Raw genomic sequence first — 23,068 nt, 5'->3', positions numbered from 1 at the left:
ATGGAATGTAATTATTATGAAATTTTGATAAAAGATAAGGACTATTAATGATATTTGACCATTTTTTACTTGAGCCAAAAAAAATTTACATAAAAGTCCGCACGTAGCAACTTCCAACTCTACTAGTGGTGAGTAAAATTCGATTCAATTCGAAAAAAATAAAAGAAATTCTAATTTTGAATTATCCGAATCGAATTAATCGAGTCAACTTGAATTTTTTTCTAATTTTAAGTTTAAATCGAGTTATATTTTCAAATTCGAATTACTCTAATTCGAATTATATTAGCATGATAAAATACACTCACCCATAACTCGACTACTCGAGGTGCCAATTACAATAAATTCACTAATCAATTTACAATCCCTCTGTTTTGCTAAATTAACTATCTATTTATATAATCCAACAGGATAACAATAGAAAACAATAAAATGGAGGTAATGAAAGTCGCCCAATTTAGTGAAACACACTATGTACCAAATAAACAACTTTTTGCATAGATTTTTATTATTTTTGATGGATAGAAGTCCAGGTTGGGTGATAATGAATGGGGGGCACCGTATCAGTTGGAGGTTACAATCCAAATTGAAGATGAAAACCAACCTGCTTCAATGCTCCTCCCACATTAATTAATTCCCATAAAAAATAACAAGTTGGGTTTGAGAATGATCTTCTAAGATGGATTTAGATATTTTACATTATTACAAGATCAACATGACACAACTTAATGTTTTCAATTCAGATACTTATTATAATAAGAAACGAATGTAAACTGTAAGGATAAAGAGTTAAGATGGAGAGAGAGTAACTTTAGGTATTTATACGTCACCGCTGCTAAATTATTTGTTGTTGATCTACCTCACTTGCTAATGTTCAGCTATTAGATTTACAAGTTTGACTATTCTGTTTGAGGATGAAAATAAATTTATGAGAAATTAAATAAAGGGTCCAACGTCTATTCATTTTTATTATATATATTTGGATGTAAAAGGGTTATTAAAAAATGAACATTGATGATAGAATGAAGTCGAATGATTGTATTTTTACACTAATAAAAATAGTCTACTGAACAATACATAACAAAAATATCAATTGCTAAAAAAACTTCTATAGTATTTTTTTATATAACAATTTATGGGTATTAGAAGATAAGAAAAAAAGAAATGTTGATTCCCAGTGTTTTGTTTGTTCTATTTTGATATGTGTCTTTTAAAGTGAAATTTGTGTACTATTTGTCATAACGTGCTAGAAGAGAATTTAGCAAGCTAAATTTGAAAACTTGAAAGGTAGAGTCTCCACTTACCAATTTGAGTTAGATTCATTAGCCACCTATCATCTAAAATTTTGAGACTAATCCTAAGACTAACCTAAGAAAATCTTAAAAACTAATACTCATTCTCATTACCAAAATTTGGATTCGAGAATATGATTACGTGTAGGGAAAGTTAAAGCACCTATTTAAAAATAGTCCTACAAAGCTTTATGTCCAAGTTTCTAATTTAAAAACTCTAAATTAATCTAATCTAAAAAAAATTAAAAGAAATACTAATTTTAAAATATCTAATACTAAAACAAATTAAATCTAAATTTTCTAAAGTTAAAAAGCTAAAAGAATATTAACGTTCTAAAAGAATTTCAAACCTAATGAAATTACTCTATTATTCTTAAAATTTTAAAATCAAATTTAAATTAAAGATTTAAACTTAAAACTTAATTGAGCTAAAAAGATGTAAAATCTTAATTTAAACTTAAAACTTAATTCAGCTAAAAGATCTAGAAATCTATTAAACTAAAAATTTAAAACTTATATCTAATAAATCACCTAAAGTTTACCAAACTTAAATTGAATCTAAAGCATACAAAACTCTCAAATATTAAACAAAATCTAAAATAAAAGATTCAAAATTAATGTACCAACAAATAAAAAAGAACAAAACTCGCAATATAATAATAAAAGTAAAAATATGTCACTAAAATTAATATATTTCTTGTCACAAGTTTTAATATATAATTGGTATTTGCATTTTTTTAATATGGTACTTATGTTATTTTTTGGGTATAATGTAGTATCTATATTTAATAACAGTTATATATTTTGATATCTGAAGGTAACAATGTTAATTTTTTAGTGTTTGATTCAAGTTTTAGAGTTGATTTGATAAAAAGTCATTATTAGCTAACAATATTAGCAATTAACTTTCATCAAATCAAACCTAAAACATGAATCAAACTACATCCATGAACTGTATTTGACAAATAAAATTCTAAATTAAACAAATTCATAACTAACACTAAATTTTTTCTATCAATAAAATTATGAAAAATATTAAACATAATAATATTAGCAATTAATTTTCACCAATACACCGTAAAACCTAAATTAAACACTAAAATGTTAACACTGTTACCTTTGAATATCAAAATATATAATTTTTATCAAATATAAATACCAAATTAGACAAAAAAAATAACATAAATACCACATTAGCAAAAGGTATCAAACTTAAGTACCAAAAAATATATTAAGCCTTATCACAATTCTTCAACCAAAATGCATGACACACCTACAAATTTAAATTTAAAACAAAAAAATAAAAATAATTTAATTTTGAAATTAAATGAATGTAAGAAAACAGAGGGACTCATTTGAAATTATACCTTTTTTATTTGGAAAATAAAAATAAAACTATTGCTTTTCAATTTTCATTTTATTCCCTTTTACTATGAACAAAATTTGAGAACTTTCTCTCTTTGTTCTTTTCTTTCGGTTTTTAATATTCTCCGAAAATTGGGTTACAAGCGTCCTCGCCGAGGTCCTGTGAAGCCACCTTCATCAAAGCTCCCTTCTTCCTTTTATTAATACATACAAAAATGGAAAACAAGCAGGAAAAAAAAATAGTTACTCTACCTTCAAAGAACTTGAAAATGTTGTGTATTTTTTATATTTCATTTCTTGACTGAGTCTGTCCTTAATTACTACTGACTTCTTTTTTTTCTTTGTTTTTTGTTTTCAAGTGAATATATATTGATTTTTTAACCTAAATAATATAAAATAATTCAATAAGTACTAAAATAGAATAAAGACATTAATATTTACAAATCTAGGTAGAAGTTACAATAAAAAATGATGTCATCTTACTAATCGGTGACACCTCTTCCCTCAACCATCAGTTACATCAATATTTAAAAAAATTATTTTTTATGGGCGCTATATTGTTAATCCGTGACACTAGTAATTGCCATAAATTAGCACTTGTTACTATTCTTTCATCACCAGAAAAGAAAAATAATAGTTTTAATCTTTTCATTATGTTTGAGTTTAAATTTAGTTCTTTAGTATAATTTGATAGTGAAAATAGGTAACACTATTAATAGTTCAAAATTGAACTTGATCGCATATTAAAATTAATTATCAACACTAACATTAATAATATAAAAGTTTCGTTCACCTAACCATTAAAATTAAAGATTAGATATGACATGGTGATGTTATGAAACATGTTGGATGGCACGTGGCACACATCTTCCGATATACCATATGATATTGTCCATGTGCTATTATCTGATTAATCGACCCATCAACATCAACTGGACGACATTGTAGCTGCTCTCGAATGAAACACTTACATGGAGTAAACCAGAAGAGCTAGGTGCAAGGAAAGCCATGGGATGACCGTAAAACCCTATTTCCTCAAGTGGTCCAACAAGATTCGAGGAGCACACTGTTGTACGAGACAAAATTCTATGGGACAAAGCAGTTGCCGTCTGTTTTCAGCATTGGACAAATCAGTGAAGTAGCTAAGACTAAAGAATAATTAGAAAGATTGAGATTGACCTTAACGCCAAAAAGCTTAGAGCTAACTCAGCAATGGAGAAAGTGTTGGGATTTGGACAGTGATGAATGAAGGTTAACAGAAATTTGAGCAACAATGCTGTATGTTTGCTGGTGAAAATAAACAGAATCGGGCTTGGAGAGCAAAGAAAAGGAAAAACAAAAAAAAAAAAGGAAAAAAAGAAGAGAGAGGTTTGGATGAAATTCTCAAAATGATTTCATTCTGGTCAAGTCAAAACAGATTGTCACGTAACATTACCTACTATCACTGGAACTTATGAAAACATTGTTTGCACACGAAGATATACTGATTTATCAATCCATCAGTACCTAATTACTTCAAAACAATATCAACTTAGTTCAAATCTGACTAAATTACAAAGCAATATTTAATGTAACAAAACGAAATGAAATACAACAGCAGTATTGTGTTTCAGCAGCTGCATGCATACTTCATGTGCTGTAAGTGCGGCTTGATCTGCTTCTTCATACTTCATGTGATGTAAATGCGGTATGCAGGACAACTTCAACAGAAAGTGAATATAGCTTCAAGGGAGCGTTTCTTTCTGTCTATTGTGGCCTTAGCATCACGAACATAATCTAATGGATCATCCCTTATCGCAATGGTGAAAGGGAGGAGAACATAACCAATCCAGTTGCCCCACTTTGCTTTAGCATCCTTCTCCATCATATCAGCTAAAGGCTACCATGCATGCATTCAACATGTTTAGTTCAGATTATTTAAGAGATTAGGGAGCAAATATAAAATTATTTTGAGGGAAAACAACTAACCTGGATTCCTGCAGATGGTCTTATGTTGATGAGCAAAGTTGATCGGAGGTGAATTTTCTTTGGAAGATTATCCATTTCTATTGCTCCCTCATCTTTGTTATTCCCACCTAATTAACAAATGAAGGAAAAAATCAATGTTTCTCGTTTCAGCCATAAACTATATGCTAGTAAGAAATCTTACCATATATTTTGTTGATATAGCGGGACAGACCAGCCTGTGTTATCCCCAAAGCAACATCGTTTATGATCTGCAAATTGAATTTTTCTTAAAAAAAATTCTTCTGCAGTAACTGAGTTTTTTTTCCTAATGCAACGCATGGACTTACAGTGTTCATTGCATTCTTGACCAACTTGATGTCATCCAAGCTAACTGTTCTATAAACAATTCAACGAGCGAATTTAGCTCTCGATGGACCCTTGAGAGGATTCTGAGTGTCTTTCAAGAACAATGCGGTGGCAATAAGCATGAAAACATCAACCATAGTATTCAAAAACACCCGAAAAGAAGACCAAAACATGGACGTAGTTCTCCAAAACCATATATGGTCATTCTTCTTTTCTTGCTTCTTGATTGGAACAGTTGGTAAAGCCAGAGGATCATTCATTTGGCTAGTACAAGCGAGTAGAAGAGACATGAGAGAAGTGCCATCGCCAAGGGAGTTTTGGACCCTGAAAACACCAATGGCCTCGGATTCTGAGGTTCTTAAGTTGAGCAAATGGAGGTCCCAAAGAGGCTGCGATTTGTCAATGCTGGTTTTGCTCAGGTTGTAAATGTAATCCTCGAAAAAATTTTCGGGTGAATAAATGTTTGGGTCAAGCTTTGGAACAATCACATGTTTTTCCAAATCCACTTGAGTTCAGACCCATTTCATTTCTCCCTTGTTTCTCTCATCCATCACCTGACATTTTCAATACAGAGAAGAAGGAGAAACAAGTAAAGCAAACATTTTTGAAGTACCCAATAAATTAAGAAAGTTGAATATGAAGTCGAGTCTGTGGTACTTGCAAACTAGAGAAACGAGGGTGCCTAAGCGAAGTATGGCTCAAGTTAGCTTTGAAAACGTCTGGGTAAATTCTAGTCTTGCACCCCATGATGGCTATAACATAGATGTTGAAGTTTGATTCATGAAACAAACGAGATGAAGGGCTCAGTGGCTCTTCTTCACCTGTTTTTTGGCTATTCTTATTCTCCTCTTCTTCCACTTTCTCTTCTCTTTTGCTTGATGATGATCTTCTCGACGTATCAATCGGTTTGAGATCTTGCTTTCTCCATTTGAGCTCGTTCCCAGATTCCATTTTATCTCAACAGTGAAAAGGAAACGAAGTAAATACGAGTGCATGGAGAGGCTTAGCTTCAACTTTTTTATTGGTAATACAAGTGGCTTAGCTTGAGCACAAAATTTTCTCATTTATAGAGAGGGCTCAGAGAGGATGAATTATTAATTCTTTTAAGAAATGGCAATACGAAAAGCAATACAACAATTCATTTAACAACAGTAAAAGTACAAATAGAAAAAGTAGAAGATTTTTTTTCATTCTTTTTCCATGATAGTTGAATTGGTTTTGGTATATCTGAGTGGATTTGATTCTTTTTTTTTTCATAATAGCTGAATTAGTTTACCTTGATAATTGTATACCGTAATTGATTATATATTTATGTTACAATATATAATATGTATTCGTAGGTATTGAGATTATAAGTATAATAGCATGTTATAAATGTTACTTTATGCTATATTACCTTATATCATGAAAGTACAACTGAGCTTTATTGCTCAGCGTGCGATTGTCTGTTCCATGTGTAAGTGCAAGTATTTCTCAAAAACCCTGAGAAGTGAAATCAACATCTAGTTTTTCGTTTTCAACTCAACAAAGTCTGTAGGTGCATTTCGTTTTGGTCTTGTGTCACGTATCTAGGGACTTTTAGTTAAATGTTTCAAATGGTTAAGTTGTACATGACATGATCTTATGCAAATGTTTAGAAATTATGTTTGGGTATGTTCATATGGTTGGTCTAGAGTCTTAAAGTTAAAGATTATGTATTTGAATGAATTTTTGTTTGGTTTTTGGAGTATAAATGATTGAAATTAGTTTTGATAAGTAATGTTTTTGAAGTCTATCATTTTGGCACATTTTCATTTGGTATCATTTTGTAAGTTGATGTTTTTGTTGCATTAGACTATAAGTATGTGTGTGTGTGTGGGGGTGTGTGTGTGTTTTCAGGTCACCCAACTTGTAACAAGCTAATTTTTGAAGGAACATGTTGTCACATCGTGACGACAAACCACTGACGTCGCGATGAGAAACAGAGCAGGGTTCAAGTTGCGACAATGTAGCCCGAAGTCACAAAGAACCCTAATCAAAGATTCATGTCACGACAAGAAAATTGTCGAAGTCATGATGTCAATTTAAAGTTTTTTAATCTTATCAATTTGATCCATTTCGACCTCAGATTAACAAAAGAGCTTTCATAAGCTCGTATAAGACTAGAAAATGATAATGCAATGTTTAAAGTACTTGATTTACTTATTTGATTGTATAACGACATTGAATTTTATATTGTTGATTGTAGTTGCTCTGGCAATGAATGTGACACCTTGTAGCTCGGACCCGACAATCGGATCAAGTATCGGGGGTGTTACAATGCTTATTTTAGGCAGTTGGTTTGTTGGTCTCGAGACACTTTGGTCAATGTCACGAAACCTCTATTTAAGTATTGATCGAGTCCTAACAAACATATTTGACCTCAGTACCCCTGAAACATGTTAAACGAAGTTGAACAATGTCTCCAATGTAAGTATGTGATTATGAATGACGATTAATTTGAATTATATGGAAAATTTTACATTAAACTTAATGTATTTTTGTTGTGATAGTTTGAGTTGCTCTGGCAACGTAATGTGACATCACGCATTTGAATCTAAGGACCGGGTTGGGTGTGGGGTGTTACACAACTAGTAATACATGTTATTCTTTTAGATTGTCTAATAAGTGCTAAAAGTAAAATGTTTTAATCTTATTCTTAATGCATTTTTGGGTGATTATTCAATGTAAATGGTGAGTTTTATGCTTTTAATCCTTTAAATTCATGTTTTTATACTTAGTAGCATTTGGGAGCAAAAGAAGTGAAAAACGAGTGAAAATCAAAAAATTGGAGCAAGGTACAGGAGTCACACAGGCTGACCCCTTCCACACGGCCGTGTGAGCCCCATGTGGCAGCCATACGGCCATGTGGCAAGCCTTGTCAATTTTGTTAATTGGCACTCTGAACCGTGGGAAAACGCAATTTTTAGATTTTTTTGGGCATTTTAAGACATATATATGACTAACATAAGAAAATATGAGAGAACCGTCATAGAATATTCAAGAAAACAACTCAAAAATAACCATTAAAGTCGATTTTGAAGTAGATTTCTTTTAATTATATTGTCTCTTAGATGTTTTTATTTGCAAGCATGATCTAATTTTCTAAATACTTAGGGAGATGAACCCTATGATGGATCCTATCATTTGATTTTTATTTTATGCAATAAATATTTAGATATTATTCTCAATTATGTGTGCTTAATTCTTGGTTTGATATTTCTAGATTATTAATCCATGTTCGATGTGCTTAAATCAGATGATGAATAGACCCTATTTAAAAGTAGATCTTGAGTAATTGAGTGGACTTGCATGCAACCCTATAAATAGGATGACATAAATCTACCAAATTAAAGCCAAATCTGATAAGGGAATCCATAAATGAGTTAATGCGATAATAGGGGTTTTAATTAGAAAAAAATTTTCAATTAATCAACCTAGAGTCAGTTGCTCTTACTCTCGAAAAAAAGATATTAGCATAATTTAAAGATTTCTATGGATCAAGATACTAAGTAAATAAATTGCGTATTTTAGATTGAGAGTTACAAATGAAGTCTAGGTGAATTCTTTCTTTGTTGATATGGGAGCATCAAACTTCTTCATATTGAAAAAAGCTACGATGAAACTTGGTCTCTCGATTAGGAAATTGAATAAGAAGATCAAGACGGTAAATTTTGAGAAGGCCCTAACCGTGGGAGTAGCTCAAGACGTGGAGCTACAAATCAGCAAATAGAATGGATTAAGGCGGATCTTTTTTCTTGGGACGATCAAATTCTTATCGTTGATGGTCCATTATCACGAATTGTTGTATGGGTAGATCGAGATATTAAGGTTGGGACCAAGGTGTTGTTAGTAATCCAACTAGCGGAGGATGTTTCATATAGGAGGAACATTTACTCAGTAGATCAGACTGCTAATGAATCCCCTTTAGAAATACTAGTGGGGCATGAAACTAATATAAGGCCTATAGAGTCATCATTGGAGCTACCACCTATGAGAGAGGTGGGTTGTGCGTCGGACTTTGAAGGAAAAGTAGTGATGCAAACTGGATAGTTAGGACGAGTAAATCCTACGAGCGAGGTAAATCTCAAATAGTTAAGACGAGTAAATCCTACGAGCGAGGTAAATCTCAAACATTGTGGTAGTGTTTTACATTTTGAATTACTGTTGGCTTGGCAAGAATATAAGGACCGTTTCAAAGTTTTTAAGTAAGGAAACTATGGAGTCGTAGGCACATCAAAGCCTAGTTATGTAGATCAAGAGGATCTGAATCGAGGCAAGTAAGAATTGGGGCAAGATAGAGTGATGGATTTTTGCTAACAAGAGGTACCAACGAGTGGAATGAATAAAGGTAAGAGGCGACAGAAGTCAAGGAAAAAGTTTTGAAGGGTGGGATGACTTGATAGGGAAACTAGTAGGGAATTAGCTAAGGCATCGAGAAAATTCCAAGGCAAATTAAGTTGGTGTCATTCCAAGAGTACTACCAGAGTATTACAAGAATGGGTGGGGGAGCATATCATGGGACAAGGTGCAAAGTTTGTGACCATCGCACAAAATACATCCTATGGAGGTCTATCAGTTAGATGGGTATCATTTAACCCACAAGAACTGACCTAATTCAAAAAAACTAATGAATAGGCTGTCTATTTGAAGCCTGGGTGGTCCAATGAAGAAAATATGGAAATTTAGGCTACCTTGGTAAATAGGAAAACTAATCTTAGAAGATTGAAGGGAATCATATTTGATAAATAGAGAAACTAATCTTAGAAGATTTTGGGGAGCTCGATTATGAATAGAAAATCTCCACCTTAGTTGTAAATCATCCATCGTATCATGTATTCTTTAAAAGTGAATACAATTGATAGTATTTACTCAAACACCTCTCGTACGTTATTTTTATGTGACATTATGTTCTTTTGATCCTTTTTTTTGCTTGTGCTGCTTTCTCTATATAAATTGGTGCCTTAGAGAAATTCTACGAGAATCACCATGATAAACCGTTAAAGTAACATGTTTTAATCCCATTCTTGATGCGTTTTTGAATGATTTATTATATAATTTAGTGAATTTGATGCTCCTAATCCTTTAATTTCATATTTCTATACTTAGGAGAGCATAGAGGAGCAGAAGTAGCGAAAACGGGCCAAAATCAGACAAAACAAGCTATTTTCAGGAACCACACAGCCTAGGCACTCCCACACGGGTTGGCCACATGCCTATGTGCTAGCCCATGTCGATTTCGAACCCTGTTTCCCTAACACTTGAAAAAAGCCAATTTTTAGTGTTTTTGAGCATTCTAAAGTTATAAATACACACTAGAAGAGGATCTAAGTGAGCATGCAAAGAAGAATGAAGAAATTACTCGAAGAACGCCGTTAGAATCAACTCAGAAGTAGGATCTCATTCAAGATTGAAGATCTCCAGTCAAATTCTTTTGAAGTTTTTGGGTTTCTTTATGTTTTTTTTTTGTTTTCCTTCCAAAGCATGAACTAAATTCCTTATATACCTAGCGAAGATGAAACCTATAATGGATCTTATTATTTAATTTCTGAATTAAGTGACAAATACTTGATTTTTTTATCTCAATTATGTGTACTTATTCCATGTTTTAATGTTTTCAGGATATTAATTCATGATTGATGTGCTTATTTCAGAGATCTGGCATAATTGAGTAGAGTTGCATGCAATCCTAGAAATAAGACGACATAAATCTACCAGATTAGAGTCAAATTTAATAGGGGAATCTATAGATCGAGTTAATGCGACAATAGGGGTTTAATTAAAAAAAGATTTCAATTAATCAACCTAGAGTCAAATATTTTTACTCTTGAAAGAGATATTAATATAATTTAGGGATTTCTATGGATCAAGGCAAGTGAACAAATTGTTTAATTCATATTCAGAATAATAAGTGAAGTCTAGGTGGATTCTTTCCTGGGTATTGTCTTTCTCATTAGTTCATTTGAATATTTTCTTACTTAATTCTCTATTGCGTCTAAATAATTAGTTTAGATGATTTTAGATTAAAAATAATTCCTTCAATTTATCGGCTGGATAATAAAAATATAATAATTACTAGTACTTTTAGTCCTCGTGGATACAATATTTCTGACTCACTATAACTATACTACTATTCGATGGGTGCGCTTGCCTTTGTCGTATTTTACTTAGTTAAGTGAATCATCATCAAGTTTTTGGCACCGTTGCCAGGGACTAAAATATTAGGAACACTTAATTTTTATTACTTTAGCCATTTTTATTTTTATTGCATTTTATTTTTATTTTTAATTCAGATTCTCTAATTTTTCGTTTATTTGTTTCTGACAGGCTCTTTTAGTTTATGACTAGAAGAAACCCATCGGGCCCACTTTATTTGACAACAGAATTGGAAGTACAACTCGCAAAAACCATAGAGAAGCAAAGGAAAAGCCGACAGAATACAGTGGAAGAGCAAGATGATGTTATTATTACTGAGGAGATGGCTGATAATCATAATAATCAGCTACTTCCTGTGGTTGCCGCAAATCCTGCTCTTCGTACTATGTACGATTATGCCAAACCCTCTTTAACTGGTGCTGAATCGAGTATTATAAGACATGCTATTGCTGTAAATAACTTTGAACTGAAGCCGAATATTATTCAAATGATCCAACAATTTGTTCACTTCGATGGCTTGCAAGATGAGGATCCAAATACTCATTTGGCCAACTTTCTGAAATTTTGTGAAACTTTCAAGATTAATGGTGTTTCTGACGATGTCATTCGCCTTTGATTATTTCCCTTCTCGTTGAAAAATAAGGCTAAATAATGGTTGAACTCCCTACCACGAGGTTCTATCACTACATGGGATCAAATGATCGAGAAATTTTTGCTGAAATATTTTCCATCAACTAAGATAGCCAAGCTGAGGAATGATATCTCTTCCTTCGTACAAATGGATTTAGGGACACTATATGATGCATGGGAGAGTTATAAAGATTTATTGAGAAGATGCCCTCACCATGGGTTACCTCTATGGCTACAGGTTCAAACTTTCTACAACGGTTTGAACCCCTCAACTAGGTAATTGATCGATGTAGCTGCCGGTGGGACTCTGAATAATAAAACACCTAAAGCGGCTTATGAGTTTACAGAGGAGATGTCATTGAATAAATATCAGTACCAAGTCATGATAACAAAGTCGATGAAAGCAGCCAGTGTTTTTAACGTTGATATGGTCACCATGTTATCGAATCAAGTAGAACTTTTGAGTAAAAAGATTGATGGTTTATATGGTTCTACGCAGGTACATCTGGTGATGGAGTGTGATACACATGTAAGAGGGATGAACAATCCAGAATGCCTATCCTACAATCGTAGCACAGAGAATAAACAAGTCAACTATATGGATAATAATTCTAGACCTCAAAATAATCCCTATAGTAACACTTATAATGCAGGTTGGAGGAACCATCCCAATTTCTCTTGGGGTGGTCAAAGAAATCAGAGACCACAACCTCCTCCAGGCTTCCAACAACAACTTTACCTACAAGAGAAGAAGCCGAACCTTATGGAGATATTGACAAAATTCATTTCGGTGTCAGAAATCTATTTCCAAAACACTGAAACAGCACTTAAAAATCAACAAGCGTAAATTCAAGGGCTTGAGAACCAAATAGTCAACTTGCTAAGTGATTTTAGAAAGACCACAAGGTAGCTTGCCTAGCAACACCAAAACTAACCCAAAAGAGCAACTTCATGCAATTACAGTTTGAGATGAAGGGTTAGTTGAACCAAAACCATAACTAAGGCAAAAAAATGTGGTAAGTCAAGGTAAGGTTGAGGTGAGTCACAATGTACAAAAACCGGTAAGTAAAAAGTATAAACCTCGTTTGCTATATCCAAATGCGACAAAGAAAGACCACACAAATGAACAATTTGGTAAATTTCTTAAACTTTTGAAAAATTTGCATATTAACTTATCGTTTATTGAAGCTCTTTCGTAGATTCCCAATTCAGTTAAATTCTTAAAGGAGATTTTGGCAAACAATCGGAAGTTAGATGATTCGTCGCATGTGGAGCTAAACACAGTTTGCTCAGCTATCTTGCAGAATAAACTACCCAACAAATTGAAAGATTCAGGGAGTTTTACTATCCCTTGTTTAATTGGTAGTTTAAATGTTAATAATGCTTTAGCTGATTTAGGGGCGAGTACTAATGTCATGCCCTACAAAATTTTTAAGCAATTAGTTCTTGGGAAACCCCAAAAAATTAGGATGAGTATTTAATTGGCAAATAGAACTATTAGATTTCCTAGGGTATTGTTGAAGACGTGCTTGTTAAAATTGATAAATTCATATTCTCAATCGACATTGTTTTTTAGACATGGATAAGGATAGTGATGTACCTTTAATTTTAGGACGACCCTTTTTAGCAACTGCCAGAACGATTATTGATGTTGGTACAGGTGAACTCATACTTCGTGTAGGAGATGACACGATTAAAATCCAAGCTTGTGTTTCTGCTAAGATATCTAATGATCAAGTTGATTATACGAATTCTGTTAATACGAGTAACATTGTGGCTCAACATTCTTTGCAGAAAACTCCGCGAAAAAGTGAGATAGAGCCACCAACCAGTCCCACGCCATTTTTGTCACCCCACCTTTGCCGCACCTTCTCCTCCTTGATCTACCCACAACCCAACTACCTCTCTTCCCCAGCCCCGCACCGTCGCCCTCACTCCCTCACGCTCTCACCAACCCTTTCCCTCTCCCCTAACCCCGCACGACCCATCTAGCCTCCCTCTTCCCTTCGACCCCGACCCCCTCCTTTCCCACTCCCTTTTCCTCCTTTCCAAAATTGCCACTTCACCTTCTTGAGCAACCCTTAACCGCCCATCCTCTCTTTCTTTCCTTTTCTTTTCCCTCTACCTCTGACCGTTTCACCACCCACACACCTCCAATCATGACCCTATCATCGTCGGTCAAACACTTTTACCCTCTGTTTTCTTTATTATGATTATTATTTATTAATATTTATGTGTTACTTGTCATTCTTATCCTTATTCCCATTCTTTTTTTTTCTCTGATTATTTTTACTTATTTCTATGATTATTATTATTATTATTCTGGGTTTTATTTTACTTTCTTATTCTTCTTATTGATTAATTATTTAGCTATGTTATTTGTATTCATCTATTTATTTTTAGATTAGTTTTTTTTATTATATACTATTTTTCTTATTATTTTGCATCATCATTATTAATATTATTATTGGTATTAATATTCTACTCATATTTTTTATGTTCCTTTCTATTATCATCTAGTTTTCTCTTATTCCAGTTCTGGCCTTACTAAGTATTCATACATATTACATGAGGACTAAATTCTTGTTTGGATTCTTTATTCTCAAACTTGTGTTTGATTATTTGGTGAGGCTTTATTTATTATTCTTGAATTTTTCTATTTTTAGGCCCACTATGATAAACACACGAGGCAAGACCAAGACCGTCATTCCCGCTTCGAAAAAGTGGAAGGGCCCTTGTGGGACTTCTTTCTCGGGTGATTCCACTGAGGTTTGCTACCCCTACTTTTGATTCGCGATAGGCCCCTATGAGGATTTATATCAGCTCTTACGAGTGCGTCCACTCGGCCTAAGCCGCTGCATTAATTGGGTCATGATAAACCATAATTTATACATATTTTTATCTCATGCTTAGCACATTTATGGATGGTTTCTCCTTAGAATTGGTGAATTCGATGCTCCTAATCCTTTAATTTCATGTTTTATACTTAAGTGAGCATAGGAGAGTAAAAAGAGCAAGAAACAGGCCGAAAACAGAAAAAATGGACCCACGTGGGAAATCAACACTGCCTGGACTTTCTCACACGACCGTGTCCATTTGGCAGGATTGAAGCACGACTTGCACGGGTAGACTACACGTCCATGCCTATTTAATAGCCTTGACCATGGGCTAGAGCAATCGCACACGGGCGTGTCCATGCCGAGCCCAAGTATAGTCCTATTCGGAAAAGGCCAATTTTTAGTGCTCTTAGGCATCCAAAAGCCTATTTAAACACCTGATGAGGCACTTAAGATGGGGACGCAGAGTAGGAAGTAAGAAATTACTCAAGGAAAGCCAATTGATCCATCTCTGAAGCCGGATTCATCATCAAGACTGAAGATCTCCCTTCAAGTTCCTTCAAGAGTTTTGGGTTTTCTTATGTTTTGTTATCTTTATGCTTTTGAGATGTTTTCTTTTACAATTATGAACTAAACCCTCTAAATACCTAAGGGGAATGAAACTAAGATGGACTTGTTATTATTATCTAAATTGTATGATAAATATTTGACTTGTTCTTAATTATGTGTTCTTAATTTTTGTTTTGATATTCTAGGATATTGATTCAAGTTAAGCTCTTATTCAGAGGAGGAATAGACCCTGTTTAAGAGTAAATTTGTCATAATTAAGCGGAGTTAATTGCACGTCTAGAGATAGGGTGATAAGATTTTGTCGGATTAGGGTGAAACCTAATAAGGGAATCCATAAATCGAACTAATGCAATTCTAGGGTGTTAATTAGAAAGAGATTTTAATTATTCAACCTAGGGTTAGACGTTATTAGTCTTGAGAGAGATAATAATATAACTTAGGGATTTCTACGGATCAAGTCAAATGAATAAATCGTCTGATTCAGAGTCAAATAACAAGTGAAGTCTAGGTGGATTTTTCTTTAGGTATTATCTTAATCAATCGAATTTTCCCAAAATTATTTTCCCAAATTTTCTTTCTGTGCATTTTTAGTTTAGTAATTAGTTTAGATAACCAAACCTCTTGATTTTTGGGCTAGATAATAAAAAGGAAGTAAATACTAGTACTCGTAGTTCCTTTGGGTTCGACAATCCGGTTTTACTGAACTATACTACTGTTTGATAGGTACACTTGCCTTAATCGTGATAATAAGTTAGTCTCAAGAACGATTCATTTATAAATTTTTAAAACCTGTTACAAATATCACGCATCAGGACGCGTTGGAGCAGGTCCGACTTGCTGATGACGTGCGCGCCATTATCGCCACAGCTCCGTAGGATAGGTTCTTTGACATCGTCGAACCCACAAACATGGAGCCGACATTGGAGTTTTGCTTGACATTTATAGTACAGCAAGTCATGACAGTTCATGACAAACTCTGCACCATCACTTTTCGACTTGGTGGTTTAGTGCGCCACATAAGTGTCCCCGAGTTCGGTGCTGCCATGGGACTTTACACAGACGACTTTATGAGCACTGAGGACTTCCTTCAACTTCATCGGCATACCCATCATTCGCCATCACATTACTCAATCTTACATTTAATCAGATACCATTTGACTCACTTTTAGCTCACACTTTGACAGGTCGAAGAGAGAGAACCGGAGTCGTGAGCACTTATGGCGCTTACTTTTTATGGAGCATGTCGCATGAGAATATATTTGATTTGGCATACTTCATTGCTCTAGCCTTCCGCCATCAGACTAACCGCCACAGGAAGGGCCCTATCTGCTTAGGCCCTTATGTGACTCACCTTGCTCGACACTCCAGTCTCCTAGACACAGTGGAGCAGTCCTCCACACTCACACTTGTCGGCCAGATGTCTCCACAGGGCATCTCAAGCATGATACACATAAGAATGATCGAGCGACGTCATGGAGTGAATCTTTCTCAGTACAGATTGTTTCATTCTGACGATCAGAATGACCCTAAAGATTTCACTAAAGATGTTCCTCCCTATTACAAGGACCCACCACAGCCTCCACCTTCGAATCACTAACATGTTCCTTCTATTGCTAGCTTCCAAGGAGTATCCACCAAGGAGTTCACTAGCTTCCGTCAGTACTGTGTTCAAAGGTTCGATAGTATTGATGCAACATTGCAGCAGGTTTGTCAGCATTTCCATATTGCTCCTCCAGCGCCAACGACTCACGATGTTGATGTGTCTAATGATGAGGACCATTGAGTCCATTTATCATTTATTTTTATTTTTTTTAGTTTTATTTCCATTTCCATTTCCATTTTTATGGTTATTGTTATGTTTTCAGACTTCTTTTGTTTTAATATTTTGAACTATATATTTTTTAATTATTATGGTTGTTTTTAATCAAGTAACCCTTTAATCTTCTGCAGCATTGTGTTTATTTTCTTATTAGTTGCTCAGAATCATGCACTATATCTACATTTATCTACAATTTCGCTTTTTACTATTCTGGGCATTTTATCCAATATTCAAGGTAGTTTCAATTCTCTCCCTCTGTTATGATATTTTTGTTTCTACTATGATTATCTATTTTTGTACATTGAGGACAATGTACATCTTAAGTGTGGGGAGGTTATTCATATGATTATTATAAAATCTCTGAATCATGTCTTGTGTTCAAGTAATTTTCTCATATTACTATTAGAATGAATTTTTATTGATTTATAATTTCTGTTGATGTGTTTTAGATTAATTTCATAGGTAATTGCGCATTGGTTATTTAAACTTTAAGACTTGAGAGAATAAAGCATGATAAGTCTATTTTTAGAATTAAAAATTGCTAGGTTGTTTCCCTGAATTGAGGTATTACCTTGAAGTTCGAGATTTGCAAGATTGACATCAAAAACCATAATTTTTTTGAGATTTTGAGCATTTAGAGCATACTCTTTTCTTGCTCACTTTATTATTGGTTATGAGTGTATTAATATTGATTGGTTATTCTAGAACTTCCTTCGATTATGCATGTCAAGGCCACACCTTTGATTTGATATACTGAGATGATAAAGGCACTTAGGTTTTAACCAACTTATCCCATAAAGCCTACCTTCATAACTGACCCTTAGTGAACCCTTTTGAGCCTAACAAACTGTTTCTTGATTTACCCAATAATATTAACCTATAACTCATTTTTGATTTGTCAAGACTTGTTCTCGTTTTATTGACTCCCTTTTTATCGAGATTTGATTTGGTCAGCTGCCTAACTATGTTCTTTTGTTTCAGTTGTTAAATTATCTCTTATTATCCATTGTTATTAAAAAATGAAAAAGAATACATATATGTTGATTACTACTAGTTCTATGTTATTTGAGCTTACACAATTAATTTCATATTTTGAGAAGAGGCTCACGTTATTCTTGATAAGTTTTCAATTGATGTTACTATTAAGCATTAGTTTATTTTTCTAGTTTGACAATTTACCAATTCGATCTCGATTCTAACCTTCTTTTTCAGCCTTTATCCACACCTTTAACCCAAGCCCCATTACAACCTCTTCAAGAACTTTTGATTTATGTATCATCTCAATTTATAGTGGTCGAGATTTGATTTTTATGCAAGCATATAGTAATGACTTTTCATGTTTGACTATTGAGTGCTAATTTTTGAACCTTAAACACTTTGAGTGATTTGAGTGAATATTTAGTGAGGATGTCAATTCTTGTCGGTTTTGGATTAAAGGTAATTACTTAGATAAAGGGAAATACCTATGTTTTCATGCTTTAAAATTTTCGACTTGGATTGTTTGGATCTTTAATGCTCTTTTAGTTAAATTATAAGTGTGTGATTATTTGTGAATTAAGACAAAACATTATTGATGAGAATTATGAATTGAGAAAGTTTACTTTTAATTGTGAGTTAAGGATTTTTCTTGAGGACAAGCAAACGCTTAAGTGTGGGGATATTTGATAAACCATTAAAGTAACATGTTTTAATCTCATTCTTGATGCGTTTTTGGATGATTTATTATATAATTTAGTGAATTTGATTCACCTAATCCTTTAATTTCATGTTTCTATACTTAAGAGAGCATAGGAGAGCAAAAAAACCAGAAAACGAGCCAAAAAGGGCAAAACGAGCTATTTTTAGGAAGCACACGGCTTGGGCACTCCCACACGGGCATAGCACACACCCATGTGCCAACCCGTGTCGAGTTCGAACCATGTTTCCCTAACACATAGAAAAAGTCAATTTTTAGGGTTTATGAGCATTCTAAAGTCTATAAATACACACTAGAAGATGATCTAAGTGAGCATGCAGAGAAGAATGAAGAAATTACTCGAAGAACGCCGTCGGAATCAACTCAGAAACAGAATCTCCTTCAAGATTGAAGATCTCCAGTCAACTTCTCTAGAAGTTTTTGGGTTTCTTTATGTTTTGTTGTTTTCCTAATTTTGAGATGTTTTCCTTCCAAAGTATGAACTAAATTCCCTAGATACCTAGGGAAGATGAAACCTATGATGGATCTTGTTATTTAATTTTTGAATTACATGATAAATACTTGATTTCTTGATCTCAATTATGTGTACTTATTCTATATTTTAATGTTTTTAGGATATTAATTCATGATTGATGCGCTTATTTTAGTGGAGCAAAAGTCCCTGTTTAAGTGTAGATCTGTCATAATTGAGTAGAGTTGCATGCAATCCTAGAAATAATATGACATAAATCTACCGGATTAGAGTCAAATTTAATAGGGGAATTCATAGATCGAGTTAATGTGACAATAGGGTTTTTAATTAGAAAGAGGTTTCAATTAATCAACCTAGAGTCAGTTATTTTTAGTCTCGAAAGAGATATTAATATAATTTAGAGATTTCTACGGATCAAGGCAAGTCAATAAATTGTTTAATTCAGATTCAGAATAATAATTGAATTCTAGGTGGATTCTTTCCTGGGCATTGTCTTTCTTATTGGTTCATTCGAATATTTTCTTACTTAATTCTCTGTTGCCTCTTAATAATTAGTTTAGATAATTTTATATTAAAAACAATCCCTTCGATTTATCTGCTGGATAATAAAAAGATAGTAATTACTAGTACTTTTAGTTCTCGTGGATACGATATTCCCAACTCACCATAACTATACTTCTATTTGATAAGTGTGCTTGCCTTTGTTGTGATTTTAGTTAGTTAAGTGAATCATCATCACACCACATTGTGGAAGTTAGGCTAACGTAGGCTCATTTAAGTCGAAAAAATCATCTAAGGCCCTACGAATTGTGAGGCTAAAGGCCTATCCCTGTGACAATAACACATAGATATATAAATATATATTTACGGCTTTTTTTCATATATGAGTTAAAAAGTTTACTTTTTAAAATAAGCGGAGTTGTAAATTAATTAGTGAAATAGTCGAATCCACATTGAAGTAACCAAGTTTGAAGTCGGGACCAGGAGATGCCGACTTCTATATAAATTTTTGGGGCTCAAATAAAACTGAGAAATATAATTAATAGTCCTAATATCTTATTAAATTTTCATGATAGTTACTTTCAATTGTTTTTCTTTTTAGTTTTAGTACAATATTTATAAGTTTCAAGCCAAGAATTTAGTGGGTACTACAAGTAATTATGGCATTGATTTTATTAATTTCTTCATTTTTTTAAGAATTTATCTTAAAATTTTGATAAAATTATGAGAGGTCATTTGTTATATTATTCCAATTTTTGTCCAAAGCATACAAACAACACGTTAGGATCTCAACTTAAAAAAAGGGATAATATAAAAAACGAGCCTACATTATTTTATCAAACTTTCATGATTACAAATTTTAGTTACATTCATTTTCTTTCTAGTTTCAATACAATATTAAAGGTTTCAAGCCAATAATTTGGTGGAAACTATAAGTAAATATGTAACAGCCCGTTTTCGATGAAATCGGAACAGTGGTTTTCGGGACCACAAATCTGAGTTCAAAAGAAAATTTATTTTAATATTATTGCATGATCTGCATCATGATAGGGAAAACGCATGAAAATTTTGACAAGATAATTTTACCGATTTTGTGTTTAATTAGGAGGAAATGACCAAATTGCATAAAGTGTAAAAGTTGAATTCTAGTAGCTAGAAGGATTAAATAGCTATGGAATTCAAAATTTGAGGTTCTTATACGGTAACTAGACCATTAATAAAAGTTAGTAGATATTTTTGATGATTCATCCATGAAAAATTAGAAAAAGAAAAGGACTAAATTGAAAATTGAAATAAACAAAAGATGATAAATAAAATAAATATCAAATATCACCTTTTTATATCATCCTCTTCCCCAAATGCTATGGAAACCCTAGGAGAGATAAAGAAAATCAAGCAAGCTTAATTGGGTAAGTAATCTTGTCCTGTTTTTAGTTATTTTTACATTTTTGAGATCGTAACAATCTAATCTATCTATTTTAGGATTAATTTGAAAAGTTATCAAAGTATCAAAATTTTTCCATGAATGAATACACTGAAAATTTGAAATTTGTGGTAGAAATTGAAAGGTTGTTGATAGATAAACAACTTTTGTAAAGTGAATTTTCATGAAATTGAGATTTAGGGGCTAAATTGTAAAGATGTAAAATTCATGGAAAATTTCTGATTTTGATGAAATATATTTGCTGTAAATGTTATATGAAAATTTTGGTTTGGCTTGGAATAACGATTAAATTGCATGAATTTCATTTTCCGAGCCTAGGGACGAAATTAGAATTAATGAAAAGTATAGGGGCAAAATGGTACTTTTGCCTAAGATATGAATTGGATTGAATTAAGTATGAAATGGATTAAATTGATGTTAAATTCATTTATATAGACCCGGATAGACCCAGTACGGAGTTGGATTGAGGAAAACAAAAAGTATCGGATTAGTAGATCCTTGTATATGAACGTTTATCGAGGTAAGTTCGTGTAACTAAATTCTATATATTTGCATGTTTGAATGAAATATTATATATGTGAATCTTGAATTGTGAAATTAATATGTTTATGAAATTAATCATAATTCCAAAAATGCTTGATAAATGTTAAATCTCGTTTGAATAATGAAATTTGATGGATACAGGATTTCTTGAATTGGTTGTAGTCCTGCATATGTTGTGGACACACTATAGCTCTTACGAGCATCCTATTATAAGCCCTCTCGAGCTTCCTGTTATATGGTTCCTACGAGCATCCTGATCGGTAGTGATCCTGCATATGTTGCGAAATACCGCAACACTTTGTGAGCGTCCTGTTATACAATCGGTTGTGATCTTGCATATATTGCGGATACAAATGCAGCTCTTTATGAGTGTCTTGATATAGGCTCTTTTTGAGCTTCCTGATATGGGTCGCTTGAGCTTCCTATTAAATGGCTATTCGGAGCTCCTTGATAATAACTCTTCGGACTGAGCTTCATGTTTTAAACTCTTATGAGTTTCTTGATTTAATACGGATAAGCTTCCTGTTACATGGCTCACATGAGCATTGTAACGCCCTAAATCCATATCCGTTGTCGAAACAGGGTTACAAAGCATTACCAGACTTATAATTCAATCACTCAAACATCTCATGCACATATTTCATTCAATCACAAACCATTCACAAACATTAATATGGTCTCTAATATAAGCCCTCGAGATCCAAAATAATCGTTAAAATTAGTTCGGGGCTAAATCGGTTACTCGAGAAATTTTTTGAAAAACAACAAAAAAATTCTAGGATATAGGGGACACACGCCCGTATGGCCAAACCTTGTGGCTTACACGGCCAAGAGACACGCCTGTGTTTCAAGCCGTGTAGACATTTGATGTGAGGCATACGGCCGTGTCCCAGCCAATGTTCACACCCGTCTAACTACACACGCCCATGTCTCAGGCCGTGTGGATATTGTAAAATTCAAAAATAGGTGCAAGGGTTACACGGCCAAGTTACATGCCCGTGTACTAGGCCATGTGTCACACACAGATGAGACACACGCCCGTGTCTCTACCCGAGTGAGGTTACCTGAGCATTCTGTTTCTATATTTTAAAATCCAGGGGACACACGGCCAAACCACACGCCCGTGCGCATGGCCGTGTGTCATACATGGCTGAGATACACGACCGTGTCTCTGCCTGTGTGGACAAAAATAGGCTATTTTCCAAGCCTTATTTCCCACCCAAATTAATCCCAACCTAAATCGAACCATATGCATATGACCATAATATAGTAGGCATTCAATTCAACTCAGAATTGGACTTAAAAACGTGTATCATTATCACATAAAACATTGAATTTGTTAAATGCACATTCTTCATCTATCGTTCATATTCAACTCATTTAAGCAAATATCATTTTTAACATAGTATAAAATG

At 33.5% G+C, this 23,068-nt stretch overlaps 1 non-coding gene and 1 pseudogene across 1 annotated transcript; both read right to left on the bottom strand.

Moving 5' to 3' along the window:
* Positions 1 to 4,070: 4,070 nt before the first annotated feature.
* On the bottom strand, positions 4,071 to 6,035 carry LOC107955824 (O-acyltransferase WSD1-like; annotated as a pseudogene).
* Positions 6,036 to 11,886: 5,851 nt separating this feature from the next.
* Positions 11,887 to 11,993, bottom strand: LOC121203924 (small nucleolar RNA R71). Its single transcript, XR_005898857.1, has one exon. It is a non-coding gene; the product is annotated as a small nucleolar RNA R71 (small nucleolar RNA).
* Between the last annotated feature and the right edge of the window lie 11,075 nt (positions 11,994 to 23,068).

The sequence above is a fragment of the Gossypium hirsutum genome, chromosome A07 (assembly GCF_007990345.1).
Source record: "Gossypium hirsutum isolate 1008001.06 chromosome A07, Gossypium_hirsutum_v2.1, whole genome shotgun sequence".
Taxonomy (NCBI): domain Eukaryota; kingdom Viridiplantae; phylum Streptophyta; class Magnoliopsida; order Malvales; family Malvaceae; genus Gossypium; species Gossypium hirsutum.
Note: the sequence above shows the minus strand (reverse complement) of the source record. Positions and strands in the feature narration are given on the sequence as shown.